Source organism: Trichomycterus rosablanca, chromosome 11 (assembly GCF_030014385.1).
Source record: "Trichomycterus rosablanca isolate fTriRos1 chromosome 11, fTriRos1.hap1, whole genome shotgun sequence".
In the NCBI taxonomy this organism is placed as follows: Eukaryota; Metazoa; Chordata; class Actinopteri; order Siluriformes; family Trichomycteridae; genus Trichomycterus; species Trichomycterus rosablanca.
The window spans coordinates 24,193,616-24,214,037 of record NC_085998.1 but is presented as its reverse complement, the minus strand read 5'-3'; the positions used below and the strand labels follow the sequence as shown (position 1 = coordinate 24,214,037).

General features: G+C 42.0%; 1 protein-coding gene across 3 annotated transcripts in view; it reads left to right on the top strand.

Moving 5' to 3' along the window:
• The window catches only part of LOC134323135 (FERM domain-containing protein 5), a 114,277-nt gene that overhangs the window by 30,653 nt on the left and 63,202 nt on the right, over positions 1–20,422 (top strand). The window contains exon 1 of one of the 3 annotated variants that reach the window (XM_063004562.1): positions 2,861–2,908. The exons of the other annotated variants lie outside the window; for them this stretch is intronic. The gene's annotated coding sequence lies outside the window, so the exon portion shown is untranslated. Of the gene's footprint in view, positions 1–2,860; positions 2,909–20,422 lie in introns of those variants that run through there. 3 annotated transcript variants of the gene reach the window in all.

Sequence of the window (20,422 nt, the reverse complement as noted above, 5' to 3'; positions counted from 1 at the left end):
CACACAGACTACTTTTCATTGTGTCAAAGTGTCATTTTGTCAGTGTTGTCCCATGAAAAGATATACTTAAATATCTGCAGAAATGTGAGGGGTGTACTCACTTTTGTGATACACTGTAAGTCTATTTTACCCTCACACAGACACATACAAACATACAGAACTATGCAAAAGGCAGGTGTGGAAAAATGCTGCAGAGTAATAATGCTTTCAAACATACAAGTGTTAGTAGTTTATTTTTGTCAATTAACAAAATCCAAAATGAATGAACAAAAGAGAAATCTAAGTCAGATCTGTATTTGGTGTAACCACCCTTCAAACAGCCACAGCATCGATTCTTTTAGGTACACTTGCACAAAGTCAGGGATTTTGTAGAATTATAGGTGTATGATTAACCAATTATGGTGGTAATGATGATTTTCATATATAGGTTAAAATACAGTCATTAACTGAAACAGAAACAACTGTGTATGAGGCTTAAAACTGTGTGAGGAACCAAGGAGGTTGTGGAAGACAGTATCATGTTACAAGGCTGTGCTCAGTAACAAGACACAAGGTAATTATACTGCATCAGCAAGGTCTCTCCCAGGCAAAGATTTCAAAGCAGACTGGGTTTTCAAGATGTGCTGTTTAAGCTCTTTTGAAGAGGCACAAAAAACAGGCAAAGTTGGGGACCATAGATGCAGTGGTCAGCCAAGAATACTTGGTGCAGCAAATAAAAGTCACAGCAAGCTTACTTCTCTTCAAAATTAAAAGATGTCCAGCAGAGCCATCAGCTCAGAACTGGCAGAAACCAGTGGGACCCAAGTACATGCATCTGGTTTGGTGAAGTGGTCTTCATGAAAGAATTGTGGCCAAAAAGACATACCTTCAACATGGAAACAAGTCCAAGTGACTCAACTATGCACAAAAACATAGGAATTATGTTTTTATGGATTAATAGTGTAATGGTAAATATTTCTCAATGCTGAGAAATGCAGGCAGATACATATCCATCATGCAGTACCATTAGGGAGGCATCTGACTGGCTTTAAATTTGTTCTGCAACAGGACAACCACCCCAAACATACAGCCAATGTAATTTAAAACTATATTCAGCATAAATAAGAACAAGATGTCCTGGTAGTAATTTCATGGCCCCCCAAAGAGCCCTGATTTCAACATCGAGTCTGTCTGGAATTACATAAAGAGACAAAAGGAATTAAGTAACAAGATCTGTGGTTAGTTCTATCAAGATGTTTGGAACAAACTCCCTGCTGACTTCCTTCAAAAACTGTGTGCAAGTGCACCTAGAAGAAGGTATATCTATCTATCTGTTTATCTGTTTACTTTATTTTTAAACAGTTTATGTACCATGCTGATGATATTAGACTTTTACTATGATTGCTGCAAGGTGTGAATGTCCAGTGGAAACTAAATGAACTGCAACACGATACGATTTTCTGAAAGTGTTTTTTGTATTTTGTTTTGTATTTTGCATGATCACCCTGCTTTTGGAAGGTTATGACAGTGTTTGAGATATTGTTTTATATCCCTACCCTGATCTTTGTGTTACCACAGTTTGACTGTAGATTAGTGGGTAAATTATGTAAAATCCACAACATAAAGCATTCACAATGTCAAGGGGTCCAAATACTTTCTGAATCTATTGTAGAAGATGAGATATATGGATATGTGAGCTTGTTTCTAAAGCAGCTTGTCAGGAACATTAAATGAAGCTAAACCTTAGAATGAGGTCTTCTTCTTTATTAGCTCCTCAAAGCTCATCAGTTTCATATATGCCAATGTGACTAAGAGTAGAGTGTATACAGAATAATGTTGCTAAAAATGTCCCTGAGATGTAGAAAACTGGAATTATGGAGCTATTACAAAAACATAATTAGGCAAATGAAATGAGGCAAGAAACCCAGTGCATAAAAATTTCTTCTGGTGTCCCTCCATAATTCAATCTAATTTAGTTTTTATGAATATGCAGTAGAGTCAGTCACACAGAATGGCAGCATTTTTGTTATTTATATTTTATGTATAATATATATTTAATATTTTAATAGTTTATTATAAAATTTTTTAGTCACAATCATAATCTTTTAGTCGACTAGTAATATCGAGTGGTGCTAGAGTTGTTCTTTAAGCACTATTACTATTATTATTAGGTTGTATTTAACCACTATTAAAATAGTTTTAGTACTAGTTTACACCCAGCCCACTGTTTTTCCACTGGTCAGTTGTTTAAGGTTTTTTATATGTATGAAAAAGTCTTTTTAAAAAAAAACTCTTATGTGACATAGGATCAATGTAAAAACATTGGTTTTATGTTTATGTTTATGTTGAACCCTTGTATGGTATTCAGTTCAAATTGACCCGTTTCAATTTTTACAAGAAGAAAAATGGTACAAGTATACATTCTTTCTACCTGAAACTCAATGGCCTTAGCTTATTTTCTGTGATAAACATGTACAAAAAAAAAAAAAATTAGCACACATGCTAGTGTACCCCACACATTTACATCCTTCATATGGTCTTCGGGTCAATTTGACCCACATACACAGAGACAGACAGAAACATGCCAGAGACACACAGAAACATGCCCACAGACACAAACACACACACACATTGTTTGTTTATTAGGATTTTAATGTCATGTTTTACACTATGGTTACATTCATGACAGGACAGGTCGTTACTCATTACACAAGGTTCATCAGTTCACAAGCTTATATCGAACACAGTCTTGTACAATTTAGTGTCTCCAATTCACCTCAATTGTATGTCTTTGGACTGCAGTGGAAACTTTGGGAGAAAACCGGAGCACCCGGAGGAAACCCACGCAGACATGGGAGGAACATGCAAACTCCACACAGAAAGGACCCGGACCACCCTACCTGGGGATCAAACCCAGGACCTTCTTGCTGTGAGGCGACATAATGTTACATTTTATTATAATCTACACACAGAGAAGCTGCTCGCTCTCACTTTCCCGCACTCTTTACTCTCTGTCATGTGTCTACCTGCAAACCACATCAAATATTTTCTCGCACTATATGCCTAACTCCTGCACCTCAAGGGGGTGGGACAAAGAAGATAAATACCTCTGCATTACAGTACTGTCTTTTTCCCAAGCACTACCCCTGTTGCAAGGACGATGCCTCAGTTGTTCATTTGCATTTCATAAGATAAAAGTGAAAAAGTTCAAAATAATAAATGTTAATGAAAACATTGGCCCACTTCATTTTTTCCAGGATAAGCATGATTTATGACACCCAAGTCTTGAGTATAGTTGATTTATAACATTAATTATAAACTTATAATACAAAGTTATGACAAAAATAATCAACACTTCCATTGTTAATTGTGTTCTAGTAGAGAGTAATGATTGTAATCATTAAACATATGTTATCTCTATTGTTTGAAAATGAGATAAGGACAATATATGTTAATGGTTTATGAATTAAAATTTTATTTCAAAATTGTTTTTAAAAAATCAAAATGTCCCGGGTCAATTTGACCCGAGGGATACTGGAGGGTCCCAAAAGTGAAGACCTCACAAAGGTTAATATGTTTCTGTGAGTGTCTCCTCCTGATAAAAAATCCTATATTTTTATGAATTGTCACATTTAAAATTTTCTGATTTTTTTATGACAGCACTACTGGTATTCTATATTTAGCCTTAAAGCACTGCTGTTAAAACTCAAACCATGCCTTCAACCTACAAGGTTCATTTGACATCTGTACAGTGTATCACAAAAGTGAGTACACCCCTCACATTTCTGCAGATATTTAAGTATATCTTTTCATGGGACAACACTGACAAAATGACACTTTGACACAATGAAAAGTAGTCTGTGTGCAGCTTATATAACAGTGTAAATTTATTCTTCCCTCAAAATAACTCAATATACAGCCATTAATGTCTAAACCACCGGCAACAAAAGTGAGTACACCCCTAAGAGACTACACCCCTAAATGTCCAAATTGAGCACTGCTTGTCATTTTCCATCCAAAATGTCATGTGACTCGTTAGTGTTACTAGGTCTCAGGTGTGCATAGGGAGCAGGTGTGTTCAATTTAGTAGTACAGCTCTCACACTCTCTCATACTGGTCACTGAAAGTTCCAACATGGCACCTCATGGCAAAGAACTCTCTGAGGATCTTAAAAGACGAATTGTTGCGCTACATGAAGATGGCCAAGGCTACAAGAAGATTGCCAACACCCTGAAACTGAGCTGCAGCACAGTGGCCAAGATCATCCAGCGTTTTAAAAGAGTAGGGTCCACTCAGAACAGACCTCGCGTTGGTCGTCCAAAGAAGCTGAGTGCACGTGCTCAGCGTCACATCCAACTGCTGTCTTTGAAAGATAGGCGCAGGAGTGCTGTCAGCATTGCTGCAGAGATTGAAAAGGTGGGGGGTCAGCCTGTCAGTGCTCAGACCATACGCCGCACACTACATCAAATTGGTCTGCATGGCTGTCACCCCAGAAGGAAGCCTCTTCTGAAGTCTCTACACAAGAAAGCCCGCAAACAGTTTGCTGAAGACATGTCAACAAAGGACATGGATTACTGGAACCATGTCCTATGGTCTGATGAGACCAAGATTAATTTGTTTGGTTCAGATGGTCTCAAGCATGTGTGGCGGCAATCAGGTGAGGAGTACAAAGATAAGTGTGTCATGCCTACAGTCAAGCATGGTGGTGGGAATGCCATGGTCTGGGGCTGCATGAGTGCAGCAGGTGTTGGGGAGTTACATTTCATTGAGGGACACATGAACTCCAATATGTACTGTGAAATACTGAAGCAGAGCATGATCCCCTCCCTCCGGAAACTGGGTCGCAGGGCAGTGTTCCAGCATGATAATGACCCCAAACACACCTCTAAGACGACCACTGCTTTATTGAAGAGGCTGAGGGTAAAGGTGATGGACTGGCCAAGCATGTCTCCAGACCTAAACCCAATAGAACATCTTTGGGGCATCCTCAAGCGGAAGGTGGAGGAGCGCAAAGTCTCGAATATCCGCCAGCTCCGTGATGTCATCATGGAGGAGTGGAAAAGCATTCCAGTGGCAACCTGTGAAGCTCTGGTAAACTCCATGCCCAGGAGAGTTAAGGCAGTTCTGGGAAATAATGGTGGCCACACAAAATATTGACACTTCAGGAACTTTCACTAAGGGGTGTACTCACTTTTGTTGCCGGTGGTTTAGACATTAATGGCTGTATATTGAGTTATTTTGAGGGAAGAATAAATTTACACTGTTATATAAGCTGCACACAGACTACTTTTCATTGTGTCAAAGTGTCATTTTGTCAGTGTTGTCCCATGAAAAGATATACTTAAATATCTGCAGAAATGTGAGGGGTGTACTCACTTTTGTGATACACTGTATGTGTTGAGCCTTAGTCACCAAACAACATATTGTGCTTTTTCCTCAATTACCATCTGTAGTGCTGAACATTGTAGTACTTTCCCCTTAGGATGTTGCTTGGCAGATTGTGCTGCTCTACATTTCTTGCTTGCTGTGTTTCTGCCTCTGCTGTTGGTGCTGTTCTTTTTTTATTCTGACTGATATTGGGCTGCCTTTCAGTTTAATGCAAGATGAACAAAGCCAGCCTGATGGCTGCTCACGTGTGATTTTACCACCTGTCAACATAGTGTCACATCCATTTTAAATGCAAAAAATAGGAAGGATTTTAGTCATGCTGGCTGTTTTGATGTGCTCTTTATGCTGAGTAGCGAAGTACTTAGTACTGCCTAGTCACAGATGTTAGTTATATTATTATTTTTTTAAACATTAGATTAGTAGGTAATGGAGATTCTTTAACTGGCAAGTTGTAAGAAGAATAGTAACATTTATGCCTAGATTTATTAGGGATTTGGTAGGTTTATAATTATTTATTTATTAATTCTGAATTCTTCAGCAACCACCTAACTTGATTTAAGGTGAAGTAGACCTAGAGCCTACCTAAGTGCAAGTGGGAATACACTCTAGAGATTACTTCTGTCTATCACAGATGGATTGAGCTGACAACAAAACTGTCTGCTGCATTAACCAATCCTACATAATAAAACTATATTACATAACCCTCTATAACATACTGACATTCAGTACATTTTATATGAATATTGCAGTCTGTTCATATGTCTGACTCCTCTGACCTCAGCTTCAGAGTCACACAATGTTCAGCCGTGCAGAACAAGCACAGTGCCACTCAAGTTGAAGATTTTAGAAAAGACAGCTAAGAGATCCAGTTAAGCAAATACAGCCAACAGAGAAAACTAGCTCATGAGTACTGGCTTGGTTGCTTAAATACAAGCTCTTGTTAAAATGGTTTTACCCAGTACAACTGAGAAAACACCAGTAATGGCAACATACAAATGCTTGTGGAATGATTAAAAATACCTATTTTGATGCTATTATGAGTGGGTATAAAGGGAGCATCAATGGAAGGTGCAGTCATTTATGATCAAGGATGATCCAAGGTTTACAACTTTGCGAGTAAATAGTCCAACAGTTTAATGAAAGGAATGGGATTTTAACATCTACAGTCCATAACATACTCGGGATGTTCTGAATATTTTAATAAATGCCTGTGCATGGGTTTTGGTATTCACATGATTATGTATTATTTATTTTGTTTGTATTAAAACCACATAAAGCTGAAAACATAAATCTAAGACAATTCCACATAAAGCTCCAGAAATGGACTGGACAAAATTATACCACACTGAGCTTGAGGAAAAAAGTATAGTCCAGATCTAAATCCCCCAAATACCTGTGAAAAGATCTCAAAACAGCTGGCATCCTTTAAATCGGAGAGACCAGTTTGCAAAAGAAAAGTGTTCCAGAGTTCCAGTAGAGAGGTGTAAAACATTTTTTCAGTTGTTTTTAAAGGGTGTGCTATCTGATAAAATTAAATCAACAATCACAGTATGAAGCCTAAAATGCTCCAGTTTCTCTTCAAATAATGTTTTGAAAAAGCGGCACATTGGGTAACGCTGTCGCTTACAGCAAGAAGTGCTTGTGTTTGATTCTGCAACCAGTCCTTTCTGTGTGAAGTTTGCATGTTTTTCCTGTCCCCCATCTTTTGCCCAATGAATCGTACTCACCACAACCCTAACCAGAATAATGCTGTGGTAAAACAATGAAAGAATTAATGAATAATTTCTGGATCTAGTTACATTACTTTCAAATATCTAATGAAAATTCATTTTAAATGACATCTTTTAACTTTACTTTGACTTTTAATTTTTGATGAGTACTGGTTGATGAATAATTCTATGTGTGAGTCATCAGGAAGCATCACTCATAATGCTCCTTAGCTGCCCCTGGTGGTTTTTAGCTAAATGTAGGGATACATCCCAAAACATGCATCCTGTCATCTTTAGGTAATGCCACAGACAACCTGTTAAATCATTTAATAGATAGATAGAGATAGATAGATAGAGATAGAGATAGAGAGAGAGAGAGAGAGAGAGAGAGCGAGAGAGAGAGAGAGAGAGAGAGAGATTTAAATTAGTTGGAACAGTGCAAATAATAAAAATGATTGTATGTGTATATACACTGATCAGCCTTAAGAATAAAACCACCTCCTTGTTTCTACACTCACTGTCCATTTTATCAGCTCCATTTACCATATAGAAGCACTTTGTAGTTCTACATTTACAGATTGCAGTCCATCTGTTACTCTGCATGTTTTTTTTAACCTGCTTTCATCCTGTTCTTTAATGTTCAGGACCAACACGGGACCAACACAGGACCAACACAGAGTAGGTATTATTTAGGTGGTGGATCATTCTCAGCACTGCAGTGACAATGACATGGTGGAGGTGTGTTAGTGTGTGTTGTGCTTGTATGAGTGGATCAGACACAGCGGCGCTGCTGGAGTTTTTAAATAGTGTGTCCACTCACTGTCCGCTCAATTAGACACTCCTACCTAGTCGGTCCACCTTGTAGATGTAAAGTCAGAGACGATCGCTCATCTATTGCTGCTGTTTGAGTTGGTCATTTTCTAGACCTTCATCAGTCGTCACAGGTTGCTGCCCACGTGGAGATGTTGGCTGGATATATTTTTGATTGGTGGACTATTCTCAGTCCAGCAGTGACAGTGAGGTGTTTAAAAACTCCATCAGCATGTGTCTTATCCACTCATACCAGCACAACACACACTAACACACCACCACCATGTCAGTGTCACTGGAGTGCTGAGAATTACCTACCACCCACTACCTACTCTGTTGTGGTCCTGGGAAAGTCCTGACCATTGAAGAACAGCATGAAAGGGGGCTAACAAAGCATGCAGAGAAACCGATGGACTACAGTCAGTAATTGTAGAACTACAAAGTGCTTCTGTATGGTAAGTGGAGCTAAAAAAATGGACAATGTGTGTAGAAACAAGGAGGTGGTTTTAATGTTATGGCTGATTGGTGTATATATGTGTGTGTGTGTGTGTGTGTGTGTGTGTGTGCGCGTGTGTGTGTGTGTTTTAAAAGGAAATATTTAGTGTTAGGAATTAGTAGTGTTTTTTTACTGGCAAACCTTGTACTATTTAGTAAATATAAAAAAAACAAAAACAAATGTGATGCTCAATGCGACACTTAAAGTTGGGACAGAGGCAAAATGGTTATGGTTATACACATAACAGTGTTCTGAAAAGTTTCACAATTACCAGTTTAATTAGCAACTGGTGAGGTTATCAAGCTTGAGTATAAAAAGTGCATTCATCAAAAGCTTAGTTTTTGCAAGCAAAGATGGGTCGTGGTTTACCACTTTGTGCCAAACTTCATGAGAGAATTGTCAGTTAGTTTAAAGACAGTGTTTTTCAGCACAAGAATTAAGGTGTTTTACCATCTACAGTTCATGTTATTTTCAAAAGTTTCAGGGAGTTAGGGGAATCTCGGTGCATGACGGAACTGTTGTCATGCTACCATGATGGACATAGCTGCATGGGCTTGGAAGTATTTTTGAAAATCTTTGTCTTTTCTGGTCCCAAAGTCATTTGAGATGAACTAAAAGACAGTGGTCAGACGAGTCCACGTTTTAACTTATTTTTGGAAAAACGGACATCATATTCTAAAACCATCCAGACTCTTACCAACAAAAAGTGGAAAAACCAACATCTGTCATGGCATGGAGGTTCATTAATGCCCACAGCATGGGTGATCTGCATGTATGTGAAGGTACCATTGATGCAGAGGCTTATATTTGTTTGCTGCCATCAAGACAACATCTTTTACCAGGAACTCCATGTTTATTACAGCAGGACAATGCCAGGTCTCATTCTGCATGATCTACAGCAGTGTGGCTTTGTAGACATAGAGTGCATGTGCTTGACTGGCCTGCCTGCAGTCCAGATCTTTCTCCTATAAAAAAATTTACAGCTCATGTTCGGCTCATCATGAAGAGCAGAATCCCACAGCGGTGACCACTGGGCAAAGAGAATGACTGTTTAGAGAATGGGCAAAAACTCCACTTGCAAGACTGCAACAGTTAATATCTTTATTACCCAAACAGTTAACAAATGTAATTAAAATAAAAGGTGACGTGACACAGTGGTGAACATGCCTCTGTGTGGCAGACATCAATTTCTACATTTAATTTGTAAGTTAACAAATTATACATTTCAGTTTTTATTGGAATTTTATAGTGTCCTAACTCTGTAGTGTCTCATTGGTTCAGTTATTTACTTCAACTCTTTAAAGGATTCTATGGCACAGATGTTTTAGAAAACAGCAGTAGGATTAAGGATTTTAAGCTTTCAAATTCCTTCTAATTCTCTCTAAAGATATGCAGAGATGGCTTATGGATCTGGTCACTGAGCTTGAATGGACTATGGTAGAGCATGAAAGCATGTTTAAAATGACAAGACAGTCTTAATTCCAGCTGGCTTTAATTCTGAGACATTATTTAAATCTACTACAGATTTGCTCATTTTGATTGTCATGTTAAATAGTAACTATAGTACAACCATTGTCCAAATTTGTATTGCCTTATTTTCTGTTTTCTTTTTTTTGGCTTGTAGTTGTAAAGAGTATGCAAGTAGGCTATTTGAACCATATTAACTATGACCAACCTTTTAATAACAGTTGACATGCTGGCATTTCTCCACAGTGTGTTTTTTATACTTCTGTGATGTCGGTTGTCCCTTACGGACACATTAGTCTGTTTTGCTTGTATTACAGTCTTAACTTTCATTCACATATTACACAGTACCCTGTTTTTTTCAGCAACATTGATAAGATTTGCATTCTAATAACTTGTTTGTTTTTTAAGGTTTTTGTTTTTAGTAAGGGATCAAATTAAAGACCTTTTCCCTGGAGGTATTTCGCTATTGCATTCTACAAGCTGCCACTTACGCTGTGTATAGCATAGAGGGTAAACTGGTTGACATCAACAACCATTGCATACGTGCTGTGTTATTATAAAGTAAAAAAGTTAGACTAACCACCAGACTTAATCTGGTCCCAAGTGCAAGTCCCGGACAGAATTGGGAGGAAGACTGGGGAGCTATTTAGTTGTGTTAACCCTATTTCCAGACAAGTTTTTATGAAATGCATGTATTATTGCATACAGTATATTATATAATGTTTTGTAATTGTTAGCCAGTCCACTTATTGGCATATTTTGGGAAAAGACACTATCCTAGATGTTTGTGGGACCCACTCTAGCGCCTTCACGTCTCCAAACAATAACTCATAGTGCATACTTATTCTACAGCAGTTGTTTACACCATGTGAAACAGTACTTCTGGTGCAGGTTGCATCATTTAAAATGTATGATGACTTTTATTTGCTGATGTCATTAAAACACAGATTGGTTGATTTTAATACAAGGAAATCTGTTGATTACCTGTTAAAATCAAATATTGGCTTATTTCAATCTAGTATCACATCAGGATATTACATGATCATTTAATGATCAACAGATTTTAGTAGATCAGCTCATCATTCATCAGTGTTTTCTATTTTTACTTTGAATTGCCAGATTTGGGTTAATCTAGGAAAGTAATCATGGCTGTTCATTCTGCATTTTTCCCTAAGGCCTAGACTGACCTGATTTAATGCTTCACTCTGGCTGTCACTCCCTATAAAAAAAAATAATGTTTTCATTCTGAGTTGATAGTGGCTGGCAGTTTGGAGTGGTTGTGCATTTGTAAAGACAAAGGAATGCATATAAGGAGAGTTCTGTGTTTCTAGTCTTAAAAAGAAAGTAGAAGATGCTTATGTAAGCTCCTCTTTTACCTTGAAAGGTAGTGACATAGCCCTGTGCCCTGTGGTAGCTGGATCTTCTACACCCTACCCCAAATGCTTACGTAAGCTCTTTACAGCCATGTTCAGCTGTCAGTGCATGAGCTAAAATAGCAATGGCAATGTCAGCATGCATGGCTTCTCATATCAATAAATGGTATGAAAATTAAACATTTAATAATTTAAACTGACAGAGCTCTCAGGTAAAAGTGCCCCCATCTCTCTTTTGTATTCATTTGTCCATTAAGGTGGCTTTGTATTAAATTGTATTTATTATAATTGTATTTATTTATTACTGCAATCCAGTGGGGAAAACCATTTAACCAATTTAGTTTTTGTTATTAAATATACATCGTCAAAACACTAATCAGCCAAACATTATGACAATTTCTTAAAAATGTTTATGACAGTACCTATTTGGCAATAGCTGTGAATGTCACAATTAGAGATATAATCAATTTCTGGCTGATGGTAGTTGCTCGTACTGTACATGTCAAAGGCACAGATAAAGTTAGACATAGTCCTTAGTGACTTTGATATGGGCAAATTGTTATGATCAAAAAGACTGAGTTAAAGTATCTTAGAGATGATGAGTACCTACCAACAGTGGTCCAGTGAGGGACAAGCCATGAACTTCCAAAAGGTCTTTAGGCAGCCAAGACTCATTGTGACATGATGACGACCCGATGACTATGGTGTCTGGTATGGACCAACAGAAGGGCTTCTGTGGCTCAAACAGTAGATAATTTTTATACTGGTTACTGAATGTGACAACACACAATTAATCAAACATATCTGTTTATGGAGCTGCCTACACAAAGCAGCTACAATGGGCTTGCAGGCATCTGAGTTACACACTGGAGTAATGAAATGGTCTAACAAATACTGTTCTCTTTAAGATCATGTGAATGGCTGGTCATGTTTGTATTGGTCCTGTTTTCCCGTTTTTGTGGTTTTTTTTATAAATTTGAAACTAACTGGTTTATCCTGGTCAAAGATACAAATGGCCTTTGGACACCCAGAAACTGAATTAAGAGAGGAACACAATCTGGACTGGGCACTAGGTAATCGCAGGGCAACACACACTCACTCATTCGCTTACACCGTGGAGCAGTTAAGAGCAGGTTAGCAGAACCAACTCCAATTTCCACTTCATGTTCAGAACACTAAGCACAGGTAGTCTGTTCTTCTTGGCTGCCTTTACGTGAATTACAATTTTTAGATGGTTACAGTCTATATTATCATTATTTTAACAGAAGCTACTTTCAGTATAAATGTAACTGCAGCTACAGTGTTTAGTGTTGTAGGTCATTTGCAAAGGACACACTGAGGAGAGTTCATTCTTTAACTGCTGAAACAGGTCTTTCCCGTGGAGTATAATATTACAGTGTAAACCAGTAAGCATAAGCTAATTTCCCCTTGAGGAATATGTTTGTTTGTTTATCAGGATTTTAACGTTATGTTAATGTATCGTAATGTTTTGCACTTTGGTTACATTCATGACAGGACAGGTAGTTTGGTTACACATGATTCATCAGTTCAAGTTTATTGTCAAACACAGTCACAGGCAATTTTGTATCTCCATTTCTTGGGGGAGAACACCTTGAGGAATATGAGACAAAATAAAAGTTGAGTGATAAAAAGGAATTTTGGCAGTGGCTTTTGCTAGTCTAAAACTCACCTCAAGTTATATATTTGAAAAATAGGTGTATGACGTGTATGTCCCAAGTTTGAGGCCCCAAAATGGTTGCCATTTTTATAAACTGGTATAATATAAAAAAAAACATGTTATGTTGTGCTATGTCTGAAAGAAAAACAAACTCTGAAAGGGTTGTTTATTAACTAAAAATATATTTTTTAAGCATGTTATATTTCATGGGTTGTTTTATGGTGACTCAGCATTTAGACAATGATAAAAGTGGCATAATTCTTGAGACATGCTGGTTTATGTACATTGTCAATCGGTAATTGTACTTTATTTACTACAAAAAACACCAGAAAAAAGAAAGACTGACATGTTTATAATGCTCAGCTATTCAGATCTACCTAATTTATTAATTTGATGTTGGTTTTATTCATTTTAATGTATTTGACACGTGAATTGTGCAGCTATATTCACTGTTTAAAATTGTATCCGGTGCCATTAAAAGTATTTTTTCCTCTCAGATTTTATGTATTTATAAAGACTTATTACAGAGAGTCTCGGCTCCTTTAGCTCATAGTTAATTTATTTGTTTGCTCCCTCAGCTTTCAGGATTTTGTATTATTCTGGCTGACTAGCTCGCACTGGCTCATGTTGCAGAGTCTCTGATTTGTATTGAATGTTACCCCGATTGGATTATTTTTTTTTTTTTATTTGTTTAGTGTGTCTGATATTCATTTCTTTTGGCTACTCTTCTGATTCTTTGCATCTACCGCCCTTGGGTTCAAAATCTTCAGGTGGTAAGTCTGCTGTGGCAGTGTTTTTTCATCACCACTGCAGCCAAACAATTTTGATAAGTGAGGATGAAGTACTTATATTATAGGTGATAATTTGTGGCCTTTTGTTTGCTAAATTGTTTTTTTAACCACACTGGAAGTCTTTCAAGCGTAAAATGCTCAACCATTCCAATGACACGGTGGTGCAATGGGTAGCGCTGTTGCCTCGCAGCAAGAAGGGCCTGGATATGATTCCTGTAACGGTATGTGGGCTAGACGGACTGGAGGGGCGGACACAAACGCGGAGATGTGTGACAGAAACTATATTTAATAATAATAAAGACAAGACAGGGTTAAACTGACAGAACAGGACTGAACAGGACTAACGGACATGCGAAACAAAGACTAAACCGGCTAAACAGACTAAACAGGCTAACGGACAGGCTAAACAGGCTAACGGGGCAAACAAACAGGCTAACGGGGCTAAACAGGCTAACGGGGCTAAACCGGCTAACGGGCAAACAAACAGTCTAACGGGGCTAAACAGGCTAACGGGGCTAAACCGGCTAACGGGGCAAACAAACAGGCTAAACAAAGACTAAACAGGCTAAACAAACTTAGCAGGCTAACAGACAGGCTAAACAAAGTCTAAACAGGCTAAACAGGCTAACGGACAGGCTAAACAAAGACTAACAGAGCAAACAGAGCAAACAGAGCAGACAGAGCAAACAGAGCAGACAGAGCAAACAGAGCAGACAGAGCAAACAGAGCAGACAGAGCAGACAGAGCAAACAGAGCAAACAGACAGAGTACCAGGAGCAGAGAAAACAGACGCAAACAGAGTTACCATGAAATAGTCTCCAACCAGCCTTTCCCTGAGCCTCTCCTAAATAGTAGCAGCTGGGGCTAATTAGCCCCAGCTAACCAATCAGGAGAGGGAGGCTGGCTGGAGACTGGGGAGAGAAGGGCGTGGCACACTGGAGCACAGGATCACACTGAGGCTCCAAGCGTGACAGTAGGCCCCTCCCCGAAGGCACGACTCCTGGCGTGCCCAAATACAAAAACAAAAAGGAGGTCCTGGACCTTGAGGGGCAAATTCGAAGTCATTTAATATGCCTTGCGGTAGGCATGATAGGAGACCAGAAGCGCTGTCGGGGAGCGCCGACGAGAGTTCAAAAGCGCCGTCGGGGGGCGCCCACGTGGGAACAGAAGCACCATCGGGGGGCACCAACACGGGAACAGAAGCACCATCGGGGGGCACCAACACGGAAACAGAAGCGCCATCTGGGGGCGTCATCTCGGAAACAGGAGCGCCATCTGGGAGTGCCGATGAGGAAACAGAAGCACCTTCGAAGGACGCCGATGAGGAAACAGAAGCACCTTCGAAGGACACCAACTCTGGAACAGGAGCGCCATCAGGGGACGCCAACTCAGGAACAGAAGTGCCGTCGGAGGACGCCAACTCAGGAACAGAAGTGCCGTCGGAGGACACCAACTCAGGAACAGAAGTGCCGTCGGAGGACACCAACTCAGGAACAGAAGTGCCGTCGGAGGACACCAACTCAGGAACAGAAGTGCCGTCGGAGGACACCAACTCAGGAACAGAAGTGCCGTCGGAGGACACCAACTCAGGAACAGAAGTGCCGTCGGAGGACACCAACTCAGGAACAGAAGTGCCGTCGGAGGACACCAACTCTGGAACAGGAGCGCCATCAGGGGGCGCCAACTCAGGAACAGGAGCGCCATCGGGATGCGCCAACTCGGGAACAGAAGCGTCGCCGAGGGACGCCAATTCGGGAACAGAAATCAACTGCGTTGAGCCTGGCGAAGAGGCTTCGGGAGTCAGCTGCGATGAGCCTGGCGAAGAGGCTTCGGGAGTCAGCTGCGGTGAGCCTGGCGAAGAGGCTTCGGGAGTCAGCTGCGGTGAGCCTGGCGAAGAGGCTTCGGGAGTCAGCTGCGGTGAGCCTGGCGAAGTGGCTTCGGGAGTCAGCTGCGGTGAGCATGGCGAAGAGGCTTCGGGAGTCAGCTGCGGTGAGCCTGGCGAAGAGGCTTCGGGAGTCAGCTGCGGTGAGCCTGGCGAAGAGGCTTCGGGAGTCAGCTGCGGTGAGCCTGGCGAAGAGGCTTCGGGAGTCAGCTGCGGTGAGCCTGGCGAAGAGGCTTCGGGAGTCAGCTGCGGTGAGCCTGGCGAAGAGGCTTCGGGAGTCAGCTGCGGTGAGCCTGGCGAAGAGGCTTCGGGAGTCAGCTGCGGTGACCCTTGAGAAGAGGCGTCCGGAGTCAGCTGCGTGGACCCTTGAGAAGAGGCGTCCGGAGTCAGCTGCGTGGACCCTTGAGAAGAGGCGTCCGGAGTCAGCTGCGTGGACCCTTGAGAAGAGGCGTCCGGAGTCAGCTGCGTGGACCCTTGAGAAGAGGCGTCCGGAGTCAGCTGCAAAAACACTGGAGAAACATCATTAATCAGCTGCACAAATCCGTGAGAATCTCCTTGATTCAGCTGTGAGGACCCTGGAGAGGCGTCCGGAATCAGCTGCAAAAACCCTTGAGAAACTTCTTGAAACAGCTGTGAGAACCCTGGAGAGGTGTCCAAAGTTACTTGCGAAAACACTGGAGAAACATTCAGCTGCGTGGACCCTGGAGAGGCGTCCAAAGTCAGCTGCGAAAACACTAGAGAAACATCACTCAGCTGTGAGGACCCTGGAGAGGCGTCCGAAGTCACTTGGGAAAACACTGGAGAAACGTCATTCAGCTGCGAGGACCCTGGAGAGGCGTCCGAAATCAGCTGCGAAAACACTGGAGAAACATCACTCAGCTGTGAGGACCCTGGAGAGGCGTCCGAAGTCAGCTGCGAAAATCCTTGAGAAACTCCTTGAAACATCTGTGAGGACTCTGGAAAGGCGTCTGAAGGTAACTGCGAAAACACTGGAGAAACGTCATTCAGCTGCGAGGACCCTGGAGAGGCGTCCGAAGTCAGCTGCGAAAACACTAGAGAAACATCACTCAGCTGTGAGGACCCTGGAGAGGCGTCCGAAGTCAGCTGCGAAAATCCTTGAGAAACTCCTTGAAACAGCTGTGAGGACCCTGGAGTGGTGTCCAAAGTCATTTGCGAAAACACTGGAGAAACGTCATTCAGCTGCGAAAACACTAGAGAGGCGTCCAAAGTCAGCTGCTTGGACCCGGGATATGCGTCAGAAGCCAGCTGTTTGGACCCTGGAGAAACTGGACTCAGCTGCGAAAACACTGGAGAGGCGTCCGAAATCAGCTGCTTGGACCCTGGATATGCGTCAAAAGTCAGCTGTTTGGACCCTGGAGAAACTGGACTCAGCTGCGAAAACACTGGAGAGGCGTCCGAAATCAGCTGCTTGGACCCTGGATATGCGTCAGAAGTCAGCTGTTTGGACCCTGGAGAAACTGGACTCAGCTGTGAAAACACTGGAGAGGCATCCGAAATCAGCTGCTTGGACCCTGGAGAGGCGTCAAAAGTCAGCTGTTTGGACCCTGGAGAAACTGGACTCAGCTGCGAAAACACTGGAGAGGCGTCCGAAATCAGCTGCTTGGACCCTGGATATGCGTCAAAAGTCAGCTGTCTGGACCCTGGAGAAACTGGACTCAGCTGCGAAAACACTGGAGAGGCGTCCGAAATCAGCTGCTTGGACCCTGGATATGCGTCAGAAGTCAGCTGTTTGGACCCTGGAGAAACTGGACTTAGCTGCGAAAACACTGGAGAGGCATCCGAAATCAGCTGCTTGGACCCTGGATATGCGTCAGAAGTCAGCTGTTTGGACCCTGGAGAAACTGGACTCAGCTGCGAAAACACTAGAGACGGCGAACAAACAGAAGGACCCCCGGAGCCCTTGGGGTCGAAACAGGAAACAGGACCTAAATAATATTGGCTGGCTCCTAACGTGGACTTGGGACAGTCACGAGCTTTATAAGCGGGCACTGGCTCCTGGACCACATCCGCAGTGGGCACTGGGGAAAATTTAACCTCCCCAGTGGGCACTGGATGCCAGGTATAAGCTGCAGTGGGCACTTTGCTACATGAAAATTTGGTTCTCATGAGGCCCTCGAAATCCTTCACCGAGTTCAGCTCAACTCCCCTGTCAGACCAAAGCTGCTTAGCCCACTCACGAGCAGCACCCCTCAGCCGAGACATCATAAATCGAACCTTGTCGATTTCAGTTTGCTGGGGGTCCAGAAGGTTCTGCAGGTAGAGCTGGCTCTGTAGAAGGAAGCCTTCAACCCTATGGTTGCTTCCATCATAAGGAGCCGGCCTACTAAGCGGGAAGACTTGAGGAAACCTCATAGAGCCAAAGTCTGGGAAAGTATAAACCAGTAACATCTCGCTGTGTCCTATAAGGGAGACTATTCTGTAACGGTATGTGGGCTAGACGGACTGGAGGGGTGGACACAAACGCGGAGATGTGTGACAGAAACTATATTTAATAATAATAAAGACAAGACAGGGTTAAACTGACAGAACAGGACTGAACAGGACTAACGGACATGCGAAACAAAGACTAAACCGGCTAAACAGACTAAACAGGCTAACGGACAGGCTAAACAGGCTAACGGGGCTAAACAGGCTAACGGGGCTAAACCGGCTAACGGGGCAAACAAACAGTCTAACGGGGCTAAACAGGCTAACGGGGCTAAACCGGCTAACGGGGCAAACAAACAGGCTAAACAAAGACTAAACAGGCTAAACAAACTTAGCAGGCTAACAGACAGGCTAAACAAAGTCTAAACAGGCTAAACAGGCTAACGGACAGGCTAAACAAAGACTAACAGAGCAAACAGAGCAAACAGAGCAGACAGAGCAGACAGAGCAGACAGAGCAGACAGAGCAGGCAGACAGAGCAGACAGACAGCGTACCAGGAGCAGAGAAAACAGACGCAAACAGAGTTACCATGAAATAGTCTCCAACCAGCCTTTCCCTGAGCCTCTCCTAAATAGTAGCAGCTGGGGCTAATTAGCCCCAGCTAACCAATCAGGAGAGGGAGGCTGGCTGGAGACTGGGGAGAGAAGGGCGTGGCACACTGGAGCACAGGATCACACTGAGGCTCCAAGCGTGACAATTCCCCAGCTGGGCAGCCAGGGTCTGGCTGGAGTTTGCATGTTCTCCCTGTGTCAGCGTGGGTTTTCTTCAGTGCTCTGGTTTCCTCCCACAAGTCCAAAGACATACAGTCAGGCCAATGTGGGGTTCTAAAATTGCCCTAAATGTGTGTGTGTGTGTGTGTGCCTGCCCTGTGGTGGACTTATACGGGGTGTTTCCTGACTTTTGCCCAAAAAATCTGCCTTATCGCGACCCTGACCAGGATGAAGTGGTGGTAAAACAGAAACTGAATGAACGAAGCATTTCATTGTAGAACCTGGTAGAATCTATAACAATATTCATTATTGGGACAGTGGTAGCCCAGTGGGTAAAGCTTTGGGCTATTATCTGAAAGGTTGAGAGTTCGAACCTCATCTCTGCCATGCAGCCACTGTTGGGCACTTGAGCAAGGCCCTTAACCCTGTCTGCTCCAGGGGTGCCATACAATGGCTTACCCTGCACTCTGACCCCAGCTTCCAAACAAGCTGAGATATATGAAGAAAGAATTTTGTTGTACTGTACATCTGTATATGTATATATGACAAATAAAGGCATTCTATTAAAAAAATAGCATTGCTTTTTTCTTATACCTAATGTGCTATGTGTAATCTCCCTGTCTGTAAGATGGTTGGCATATTTTCTATGTGTATGCATTTGTGTATACGGTCAAGTTCCTTCTCTGACCCAAAAACATACACAAGGAAGACTGGCTTTTTCTTTCTGCCCTAGCTTTCAGTATATGAATGTGAGAATGATACCCCACACTGGATTGGCATTCTGTTTAGAGTGTCCTGGGACAGTTTAGTGATTAGTGCATAGGCTATCAATTTGTAGCTTAAGGCTTTAAATCCCAGCTCTACCAAGTAGCCACTCTTCTTATTTTTAAGACTTATCACAAGTGCATAAACACAGGCAAATTACAATTAGAGTGTGTAGTAAAATGCTTCCATGTACTGTGAAGGAAGAGTTATGACATCATACAGTGTATCACAAAAGTGAGTACACCCCTCACATTTCTGCAAATATTTTATTATATCTTTTCATGGGACAACACTATAGAAATAAAACTTGGATATAACTTAGAGTAGTCAGTGTACAACTTGTATAGCAGTGTAGATTTACTGTCTTCTGAAAATAACTCAACACACAGCCATTAATGTCTAAATGGCTGGCAACATAAGTGAGTACACCCCACAGTGAACATGTCCAAATTGTGCCCAAAGTGTCAATATTTTGTGTGACCACCATTATTATCCAGCACTGCCTTAACCCTCCTGGGCATGGAATTCACCAGAGCTGCACAGGTTGCTACTGAAATCCTCTTCCACTCCTCCATGATGACATCACGGAGCTGGTGGATGTTAGACACCTTGAACTCCTCCACCTTCCACTTGAGGATGCGCCACAGGTGCTCAATTGGGTTTAGTCCATCACCTTTACCTTCAGCTTCCTCAGCAAGGCAGTTGTCATCTTGGAGGTTGTGTTTGGGGTCGTTATCCTGTTGGAAAACTGCCATGAGGCCCAGTTTTCGAAGGGAGGGGATCATGCTCTGTTTCAGAATGTCACAGTACATGTTGGAATTCATGTTTCCCTCAATGAACTGCAGCTCCCCAGTGCCAGCAACACTCATGCAGCCCAAGACCATGATGCTACCACCACCATGCTTGACTGTAGGCAAGATACAGT